This window comes from Phyllobates terribilis, unplaced genomic scaffold (genome assembly GCF_046119375.1).
Source record: "Phyllobates terribilis strain yellow unplaced genomic scaffold, ASM4611937v1 Scaffold_116__1_contigs__length_5312468, whole genome shotgun sequence".
Taxonomy (NCBI): domain Eukaryota; kingdom Metazoa; phylum Chordata; class Amphibia; order Anura; family Dendrobatidae; genus Phyllobates; species Phyllobates terribilis.
Genome location: NW_027362876.1, coordinates 2,885,662 through 2,896,500, shown reverse-complemented (window position 1 = coordinate 2,896,500; position 10,839 = coordinate 2,885,662). Strand labels below are relative to the sequence as shown.

Below are 10,839 nucleotides of genomic sequence, written 5' to 3'. Positions count from 1 at the left end.
AGCCAGTTAGCTACCCACTTGCAGACATTTTCCCCCAGCCCCATCATTCTCATTTTGTATACCAACCTATTATGTGGCACGCTATCGAACGCTTTTGAGAAGTCGAGATACACGACATCCACTGGTTCCCCCTGATCTACTCGAGAGCTAACCTCCTCGTAGAAGTCAATCAGGTTTGTTTGGCAGGAACGATTCCTCATGAATCCATGTTGGTTCGGGGTTAATAGATTATTAGCATCAAGATGCTCCATGATTGCCTCATTAATAAAGCCTTCAAAAATTTTGCCCACAACGGACGTCAGACTCACCGGCCGATAGTTTCCGGTGTTACTTTTTGCTCCCTTTTTGAATATTGGCACTACATTCGCCTGTCGCCAATCAAGTGGTACAGACCCAGTCTCAACAGAGTCCTTAAATATAAGATATAACGGTCTGTCTATCACATTACTTAGTTCCCTTAGTACCCGTGGGTGTATGCCATCAGGTCCTGGTGATTTGTTTATTTTAATGTTACTGAGGCGTTTCTGTACCCCAGCTTGGGTTAGATTTGTCATACTTAGTGGAGGATTAAGCTTGTCACTTCTCATTTCGCCTGTTAGTTCTTTTTCCTTTGTGAAAGTTGACGAAAAAAATTTATTTAATAGATTAGCTTTATCCTCATCTTTCTCTATGATTTTGCCTTCATCACTTTTTATCGGTCCAATATTATTCGATTTAATCCTTTTACTATTTATATACGTAAAGAACAGTTTGGGATTTGATCTACTTTCCCTAGCAATACGTCTCTCTGTTTCCTCCTTTGCTATTTTTATTTGTTTTTTGCAGGTTCTCGTTTTTTCCTTGTAACACATTAGTGCCTCCTTACTATTTTCCTGTTTTAATCTCTTGAATGCCTCTTTTTTGCTATTTAACGCCCCTTTTACGTTCTTATTCAACCATATTGGTTTCCTCTTATTTCTGGCCCTTTTATTCCCATACGGTATATACCTCTCGCACTGAGTATTCAGAATTCTTTTGAAGGTTTCCCATTTACTATTCGTATTTCCTTGATTAAGAACTTTGTCCCAGTCTATAAGTTGAAGGTTTTCTTTCAGCTGATCAAACTTCGCCCTCCTAAAGTTTAATGTTTTAGTTGTTCCCTTATTGATAACCCTACTGAAGGGCATTTTGAAATTGATAATATTATGATCGCTATTACCTAGGTGCCCCCCATCTGTACCTCAGTTATTCTATCAGGCCTATTAGTCAATATTAAGTCCAACACGGCCTTCCCTCTCGTTGGTTCCTGCACTAGTTGGGAGAGATAATTATCCTTGATATTTGTCAAGAACCTTTTTCCTTTCTGAGATCTACAGGTTTCTGTTTCCCAGTCAATATCTGGGTAGTTGAAGTCCCCCATTACAATCACCTCATTATGTTTTGCTACTTTGTCTATTTGTCCTAATAGCAGTTTCTCATTCTCCTCTGTTATATTGGGTGGCTTATAGCAGACCCCCAGTAATATTTTATTATTATTTTTTGCCCCCTCTATCTCTACCCACATGGACTCGACCCCCTCTTCTCCCTCTCCTATATCTTCCCTTAGTCTGGGCTTTAGACGTGACTTTACATATAAGCAGACTCCTCCGCCCTTCCCCTGTTTCCGGTCCCTTCTAAATAAACTATAATCTGTTAAATTTACCGCCCAGTCGTAGCTATCGTCTAGCCAAGTCTCTGTTACACCTACGATGTCATACCTCTCTTCCGATATAAGCGCCCGCAGCTCATCCGCCTTATTGGTCAGGCTTCTTGCGTTGGTCAGCATGCAAGATAAAACTTTGGGGTTATTTAGCATCCTATTCTTCTCTAACTGTACTATCCCCACCCCCCTCTCCACCCTCATTATAGTCACTTCTCCCCTTCCCCCTTGCTTGCCTCACATCCCACCTATTTCCTTGGTTTCCCCCCCCGTCTCTAGTTTAAAAACTCCTCCAACCTATTAGCCATCTTCTTCCCCAGCACCGCTGCACCCTCCCCATTGAGGTGCAGCCCGTCCCTACGGTAGAGCCTGTAGCCGACAGCGAAGTCGGCCCAGTTCTCCATGAACCCAAACCCTTCTGCCTTGCACCAACTCTTTAGCCACTTATTCACCTCCCTAACCTCCCGTTGGCGCTCCTGTGTGGCTCGCGGGATTGGTAGTATTTCTGAGAAAACTACCTTGGAGGTCCTTGCCCTAAGCTTCCTACCTAGATCCCTGAAATCATTTTTAAGGACCCTCCATCTACCACTCACTTTGTCATTGGTGCCAATGTGGACCATGACCGCTGGGTCTTCGCCAGCCCCACCCAGTAACCTGTCAACCCGATCCACGATGTGCCGGACTCGAGCGCCAGGGAGGCAGCACACCGTTCGGCGATCCCGGTCTTTGTGACAGATTGCCTTGTCTGTCCCCCTAATAATAGAGTCACCCACTACCAGGACCTGTCTAGCCTGCCCTACACTTCCCCCCTCCCCCTCATTACTGGAGCATACACTCCCCCGGCGGTCAGAGGATCTGTCGTGCTCCAATAATGCCGGTTCTGAACCAGCCTTCCTATATTTCTTCCCTCTATCCCTTCTAACTGTTACCCAGCTCCCTGCCTGTTCAGCCTGCGCTTCCCCACTAAGCTCCACCCCCAGTGTTGACCCATTGAGTGTCTGCTCGGTGAGCAGCAAACTCCGTTCCATGTTGTCGATGCTCCTCAGTACCGCTATCTGAGCACTTAGATCCAGGATTTGGGCTTCCAAGTGCACGATATGCTCACATCTCTCGCAGCAGTATGGATCCCTGAGCGGTAGCTCAGGGAATGCATACATTGCGCAAGATGTACACTGCACGGCTCCGGCCAACATGGACGTCATTTTAAATATGGGGATACAGTCAGTATATATGTACAAGTACAAAACACAATTATTTATATATAGGTGTATGGACGGGGATCAATTAGGGATGTGCAAGTGTATCGATTAGATATCGGCGCGGGATCAGTTAAGTATGGACGGGGGATCAATTAAGTATCAATTAAGTATGGACGGGGGATCAGCTGAGTGGGTCAGGTGGATTAATTAAGTATGGACGGTGTGTCAATTAACTATGGACTGGGATCAATAAGTATGAACTGGGGAAATAATTAATTGTGGACTAGGGAATCAATCAATTAATTATGGACAGGGGGTTTAATTAAATAAGATGGGGGGTAAAGCAAATAAATAGGTATGGACGGTGGGTCAATTAACTAAGGACTGGGGATCAATAAGTATCAATAATATCAATAAATATGGACTGGGGAAATAATTGTGGTCTGGGGAATCAATCAATTAATTATGGACAGGGGTTAATAAAATATGGTGGGGGATAAGGCAAATAGATAGGGACTGGGGATGAGTAAAAGTGGACAAGGGGAATCTATTAAATAGGACAAGGGGGATCAATCATTTAAATGTGGTCAGGGGGATCACTTTAATATGGATGGGGGGTGGTCGGGGATCAATTAAATGAGGACGGGGGGTCAATTTAATGTGGTCAGAGGGATCAGTTAAATATGGACGGGGGTGTTCAGGGGAATCAATTTAAATATGGACGGGGGTGATCAATTAAATATGGACTAGGGAATACAATACAAATACAATACAGTACAGTACACACTTGGGTTCAGTAGGGCCGCTTATCGCGGCCTCCTGCCCCTCACTCACCTCCTCTAGGGACGCTGCACGCTATCACAGCGCGCTTGTCCCTCCGGTCGCCTCTTACCGGTCCTCCTGATCACCTCCTGGTCACCACCACCTGGCACCCTCCGCTGGCCGGCACTGCACGCTGCCACAGCGCTCTCTTGCGCTCGTCCCTCCGGTCGCCTCCTACTGGTCCTCCCGGTCCGCTCGGTCACCTCCGCCTGGCTCTCCTCCCTTCCCAGGAGCTCTCTCCACACACAGCACAACTCTTGCAGCACACGGCAGGCTCCGCATCCACCACTTCCTGTCAGGCCTCCTCCCACTTCCTCCACTATATGAATAGGAATATTCCACCGTGTTCTTGAGGTAATTAACCCCTTAATACTATTTGGGTTTGCAGCGCTATGCTTCCCACCCAAATGTTGCAATATAATATATTAGTGCATTAGGAATCGCCAATCCACCAGATTCCTTGTCACTTTGTAGATATTCACATTTTATCCTAGCCGATTTCTTTTTCCATATAAGAGAATGAAACTTGCTATGAATTTTCTGAAAATGGGAATTATGGATCCAAATAGGGGCATTATGCAGAATGTATAAGAGTTGGGGCATCAATGTCATTTGTAATAAGTTCCCTCTTCCTACAGCTGATAATGGTAATTTCCACCACGCATCGATTTTCTTTTAATACTTTTCCAGAAGAAGATATAGATTCAGTACAATGTAATCCGGAGATCTTATCGTTATACTTATACTCGGTATTAGAATTTCTCAACCGTTTGTATTCGTGTATGTTCTAATATGCTCGAATCAGGGATATCATCAAATGGTAGAATAACCGACTTATCCCGATTAATGGACAGTCCTGACCATTCACCAAACTCTCCAATAATGTTCAGAATAGGATCAATAGACTTCTGGATATCACCTACAGTAGAAACCAGAACTTTACATACAATACATAAAAAGACACATCTGCATGTTTTTTTCAATATCTGACATGAAATCAGAATAAACCTTTCCTGTTTTAGGTCAATTAGGATTACCATCATTTATAATATTTGCCAAATGCCAGAATAATGAGAGAGAGAATATTTTAAGGAATTTTTATAACTTACTGCAAAGTCAAAAGTTTACATACATTTCAATAGCATTTGGTACCATTGCCCTTAAACTGAAAGACTTGGATCAAACGTTTGGGATATCCTTCCACAAGCTTCTCACAATAGTTGGTCGGAATTTGGGCCCATTCCTCCTGACAAAACTGGTGTGACTGATCCAGGTTTGTAGGTCACCTTGCTCGTCTCTGCCTTTTCAGCTTTGCCCATAAATTTTCAATAAGATTGAGATCAGGGCTTTATGATGGTCACTCTAAAACATTGACTTTGTTATCCTTAAGCCACTTTGTTACCATTTTGGCAGTATACTTCATGTCATTGTCCATTTGGAAGACCCATTTCCGCCCAAGCTTTAACTTCCTGGCTGATGTCTTGAGATGTTGCTTTAGTATTGCCACATGATCTTCTTTTACCAGTACGTCCATCATAATTGCACGACAGGAGTTAAGTCCTCTGTTCCTCTAGGGACAGGAAACACATGAGAGGTTAAAAGCCCCACCCCCCCATCACACCCTCAGTGTTTTTCTTGTCCCTAGCAGGACAGGACGATATGGGAGGTTTCCGAAGATAAAGCGTTACCTGAGAGCTAGGGGGATTGGGGGGTCTCAGAACTCTCCCCTTCCTTCAGTCCAGAGGCTCCATGCTGATGCCCCTTTGCGGGGTCCCTCAGCCAGAAGACCGCCACTTACCGCTGTATCCCCCGGGGGCTCTGAGCGTTGCGCTGTGCCGGCGTGCGCTCCACAGAGGAGCGCGGTGTATGGCTTCCGGCGGGAGGTGGAGTCATCCAGGAACATCCGCTTTGGGGCCGGCGTGCGCTCCAGGGTGGAACGCACGCCGCACGCTGTGCGAGACTTCCGGTGGGCGGAGTCAGAAGAGCGGACGTCCGCTTTGGCCTTCTTGCGTTCCAGGGTGGAACGCACGCCGCTTCTTCTCCTATATGAGAGGGGCTTCAACGCAGGTGCCCGGAGGCAGTGATGAACCTCCAGGGCATTGAGAAAGCCACGCCCCAGCGATAAGCCATCACCTGGATCAGGTAAGACCCTATTAAAGGGTGCACCTCTGCCACACACACACTGACACCATGGAAGCTAATCCTTCACGGTCAGAAGCCCCCTCAGAGTCCCTGGGCAGTGTGAGTACAGGCTTAAAACCCTTCTCTGGATAGATCAGAGTATTCTAGGACAGGGTTTTATAGTAAATCTCCGGTGTCCTTTTATATGTTTTTATGGATTAGGAGAGGGGAACCCAGAGGTCTGGATCTTCTTCCAAAAAGTCAAGACGATGTGTAGACTGCAACACAAAGCTTCAGGACTCGTATAAAAAGCGGCTGTGTAAATAATGTATAGCCGAGGTCCTAAAGGAAGAAAAAACTTCTTTTTTGACGGATATAAAATCTATGATACGTGAGGAGGTCCAGAGTACAGTCTCGACCCTCATGTCTTCCCATACACAACCGTCACCCCAGATAGTACAGCCTTCTCCTCATCAGAAAAGACCTAGGTGGGAGATGGAAGAGGTGTCTGAAGAAGGAGAATATTCAGACTCAGCATCAGAGCACAGTTTAGAAGAGGATGAGGATCGCTTCTCTCAGTTACCCTCACAAGAGAGAAAGAAATATATCTTCTCTACAGAACATACGGACGAACTGTTAAAGTCCGTCAGGCATACTATGAACTTGGAGGACACTCGGGTCTCCCATTCCAGACAAGATGAAATGTTCGCAGGTCTGAGAACTCGGAGAAATAGAGTGTTCCCTGTAAATGAGCATTTAAAATCAATGATTATGGAGGAATGGGAAGAAGTGGAGAAAAGACTCATTGTGCCAAGAGACTTTAAATCCCGTCTTCCTTTCAATCCGGAGGATATCAAACTCTGGGAGGAGATCCCTAAAGTAGATGTTCCAATAGCGAAAGTGGCTAAAAAAACATCCATCCCCTTTGAAGACTCGTCTTGCCTCAAGGACTCAATGGATAGGAAGGCTGAGAGTATGCTCAAGAGGAGCTGGGAAGCTTCAGCAGCCATAATTAAATCAAATATCGCAGCCACTTCAGTAGCAAGATCCATGTGCCTTTGGTTGGACGAGCTGTCAGATCAAATTAGGTCAGACTCCCCTGTAGAGATGCCATCAGACTCTCTTCCCATGTTAAAGCTGGCAACGCAATTCATGGCTGATGCCTCGGCCGAATCGGTCAGATTCGCAGCTAGATGTAGCGTATTATCTAATACAGCTAGACGGGCATGATGGCTAAAGACGTGGTCGGGGGATAGCCACTCAAAGAATAAATTGTGCTCAATTCCCTTTTCGGGTGCTCGGGTCTTTGGTCCAGCGTTGGACGAGATCCTAGAAAGAGCATCCGACAAGAAAAAAGGATTTCCCGAAGATAGGGTTAAAAGATACCGGCCCTTTCGTGGACCCCGTCGATCCCCTAAACGTGATTACAAGGGTAAGGGTAAGATGGGGAGATGGTCTTACAGGAAAGGAGGAAAGGACAGAGCAGATCAGGAGTAGGGGGCAGGCTTCTTTTCTTTCAGGACAAGTGGGCATCCGTTACAAAAAATCAATGGATCCTACATTCCTTAGGGGAAGGTTTCAAAATAGACTTCTCCCATACTCCCCCTCGTCGTTTCCAAATCACTCGTCCTCGCTCCCCCGTAGATCTCAAGAGTCTATGGCAGGATATATTAGTCCTTCAATCCCTACACGTGGTGAGACAGGTTCCCCCTTCAGAGCAAGGTTTAGGCCATTACTCCTCCCTCTTCTCGGTGTTAAAACCCTCGTGCAAACGCCGTACGGTTATAAACCTCAAGCCCTTAAACCAGTGGGTGGAATACAAAAGATTCAAAATGGAAACTATAAAAACCAGCATTCCATTGATAGAGAAGGGATCGGTAATGTGCACCCTAGACCTCAAGGATGCATATTACCATGTTCCAATTCACCCAAGTCACCAGCAATACCTAAGGTTCGCTCTAGAACAGGAGGGCACAGTACACCACTTTCAATTCACTTGCCTACCCTTCGGTCTATCCTCGGCCCCTCGAATATTCACAAAGGTTATGATAGAAGTAGCGGCCTTCTTAAGAACACAGGGGATTATAATCATCCCTTACCTGGACGATATATTGTTGGTGGCAGAGTCAGAGTCTCCTCTTCTTATTCAACAAGAGCATACGATCGAAACCCTGGAATACTTGGGATGGAAAATCAATTGGGAAAAATCAAACCTCCATCCAAGTACTACAAAAGTATTTCTAGGGGTACTCTTAGACTCCAGTCTTCAGAAGTCCTCCTTGCACCAGGAGAAAAGACAAAAAATAAAACTGGAAATTTACAGCTTCAAGAAACGGAAGACCACCTCAATCAGATACGCCATGCGGGTCTGAGAACTGATGACCTCATGCATTCCAAGCGTGAAATGGGCACAGGCCCGTTCAAGGCCATTACAGAAGTCGATCCTGTCAGTTTGGAACAGACGACCATCGGGGTTAGACAAGAAAATGAGGCTGTCAAGAGAGCTAAAAAACTCCCTTTCCTGGTGGACAGACCTTTCAAACTTGGAAAACGCGGTAGACTGGATCCTTCTTCCTTCAATCCAGATCCATATGGATGCCAGCCAAAGTGGCTGGGGAGCAAGCATAGGAAACAGATATCTACAAGGGACGTGGCCCAAAGAGATGCAACACAGGTCGTCAAATTTCAGAGAGCTAAAGGCGGTCTGGGAGACTCTTCAAAGATGTCAGCATTTGCTCAGAGGAAATCATCTAAGAATTTTCTCAGACAACAGCACCACCATCGCTTTTCTTCGTCGACAAGGAGGTCCAAAAGGAAAATGGTTACAATCCTTGGCGGCAAGAATTTTCTACTGGGCGGAGAGAAATGTCCTTTCAATATCGGCTATTCATCTAAGGGGGTCCGAAAATGTGGTAGCAGACTTTCTCAGCAGGGCAAGAGTTGGTCCCTCAGATTGGGAGCTGAATCCGGAGGTGTTTCATCAAATCATTCAACGATGGGGCACCCCGTTTATAGACCTGTTCGCAACAAGGAAAAACAGAAAGCTGCAGCGCTTTTTTTCCTTGGACCCAGCCGACAGTCCAGAAGGAATAGATGCCCTTTCTCAGTCGTGGGGGACAAAACTGGTGTACGCCTTTCCTCCAGTCCCTCTCATCTCAAGAGTACTAAGGAAAATCCAACAGGAGAGGGGAGCTCTTATTCTGATAGCGCCCTACTGGCCCAAAAAGAGCTGGTTCCCTCTGCTATACCGGATGGCGGTGGATCTCCCATTCAGACTCCCAGCCAGGAGAGATCTTCTATAGCAGGGTCCCTTGTTACATCCGAACATCCAATTCCTCCAATTGACAGCATGGAACCTGAGAGGCGGATCCTAGCCTCTAAGGGCCTTTCCCATCGGGTAATTACGACTCTACAGGCCTGTAGGAAACCAGTAACGTCAGCCATCTATGCTAGGATTTGGAAATAGTTCTGTAACTTTGCAGGTCAGTCTGTGGGAAATTCGACTCACCCGAATATCCCAGCGATATTGGATTTCCACCAAGAGGGATTTGATAAGGGTCTGAGGCCAAATACGTTAAAAGTTCATATCTCGGCCCTGAGTGCTTTTTTGGACTACTCCTTAATAGACCACCCATGGATATCAAGGTTCATAAAAGCAACCGCTCGTTTAAAACCCACGATAAGGAGTCTAGTACCGCCGTGGGATCTGAACCTTGTGTTGAGGGCTTTATGTAAGTCTCCCTTTGAACCACTAGAAGAAACATCAATAGACCTGCTTTTTATGAAATCAGCCTTTCTTGTTGCAGTTACTACAGTGAAATGGGTAGGCAAGATCCAGGCTCTCTCAGTTCTGGACCCATACCTTAAGATTCTGGAAGACAGATTGGTTCTTAAACTGGACCCCTCCTTTCTCCCTAAGGTGGTGTCCAGCTCAAACCTGAATCAGGAGATAATACTGCCGTCTTTCTGCCAGTCCCCCAAAAATGAAAAGGAAAAATCCTTCCATACCTTGGACGTCAGGAGGGCAATTGTTCGTTATATAGAAGTCACAGCCCCCTGGAGGAGAGACTCAAACCTTTTTTTGCAATTTTCGGGTGTGAATAAGGGCAAGAAAGCTTCTAAGCCGACTCTAGCAAGGTGGTTGACAAAGACTATCGCCCTCACATATGAATCTGAGGGGAAGGATCCACCAATTTCGCTTAAAGCTCATTCTACTCGGGCAATCTCCGCTTCTTGGGCAGAGAGAGCTGGAGCGTCAGTGGGCCAAATTTGCCAGGCAGCAACCTGGGCCAATATATCCACATTTAGTAAACATTATAAATTGGATGTGTTGTCCGGTCAACATTTAGCCTATGGCCTTAAAGTCCTTCAGGCAGTGGTCCCGCCCTAAATGTTCTGTCGGGGTCGTAGCGACATTCCACTCGTCCTCCAGTCACTCCAAATTAAGGCTATGAGCATGGGTCAACCATTCAAAGAATGAGTCAGACAACAAGCTGGTTCAAACTCAGAGCATGCTCAGAAGGCTACTAGCAAGCCACGATCTCAGCAATGTTCCTCTTTATTTCCGCATGCACAAACTTAAATACACTACATAATGGGGAGGGGAAAGGGGTTGTTCGGGGCGGGGTAAGCCATAAATGGATTGTTCGGGGCGGGGTAAGCCATAAATGTCTAGTATCCGGCCACTCCTGATTGGTCCACGTCTCCTTAACTCAGTCTCTGGGCAGACAACAGTCAGTTGATGTTTTGGTTTCGTTTCTCTGAAACAGGTGCTTGGCTGATACTGGCACCATCTTAGCATAAATTTCAATCTAAGTAACACGTAGCAAGGAAAGCTTATTGTTATAAGACACAAAATGGTGGTTAGTACATAAGCAAAGCGTATAAAAGTAGAGAAATATATATTCTTTTTTACCCTGACATTCCCCCCTAAACACTAAGCTTTCCCTTGCTTCGGGGCCTTTGAGACTGTCCATGTGTGGGGAGAGGGGAGGTGGATTTCTTCACCCAATTATCTTA

At 45.9% G+C, this 10,839-nt stretch overlaps 1 protein-coding gene across 3 annotated transcripts in view; it reads right to left on the bottom strand.

The window, feature by feature from the left end:
• LOC141201473 (uncharacterized) overlaps window positions 1-10,839 on the bottom strand; it is a 323,215-nt gene that overhangs the window by 137,263 nt on the left and 175,113 nt on the right. The window lies entirely within an intron of this gene.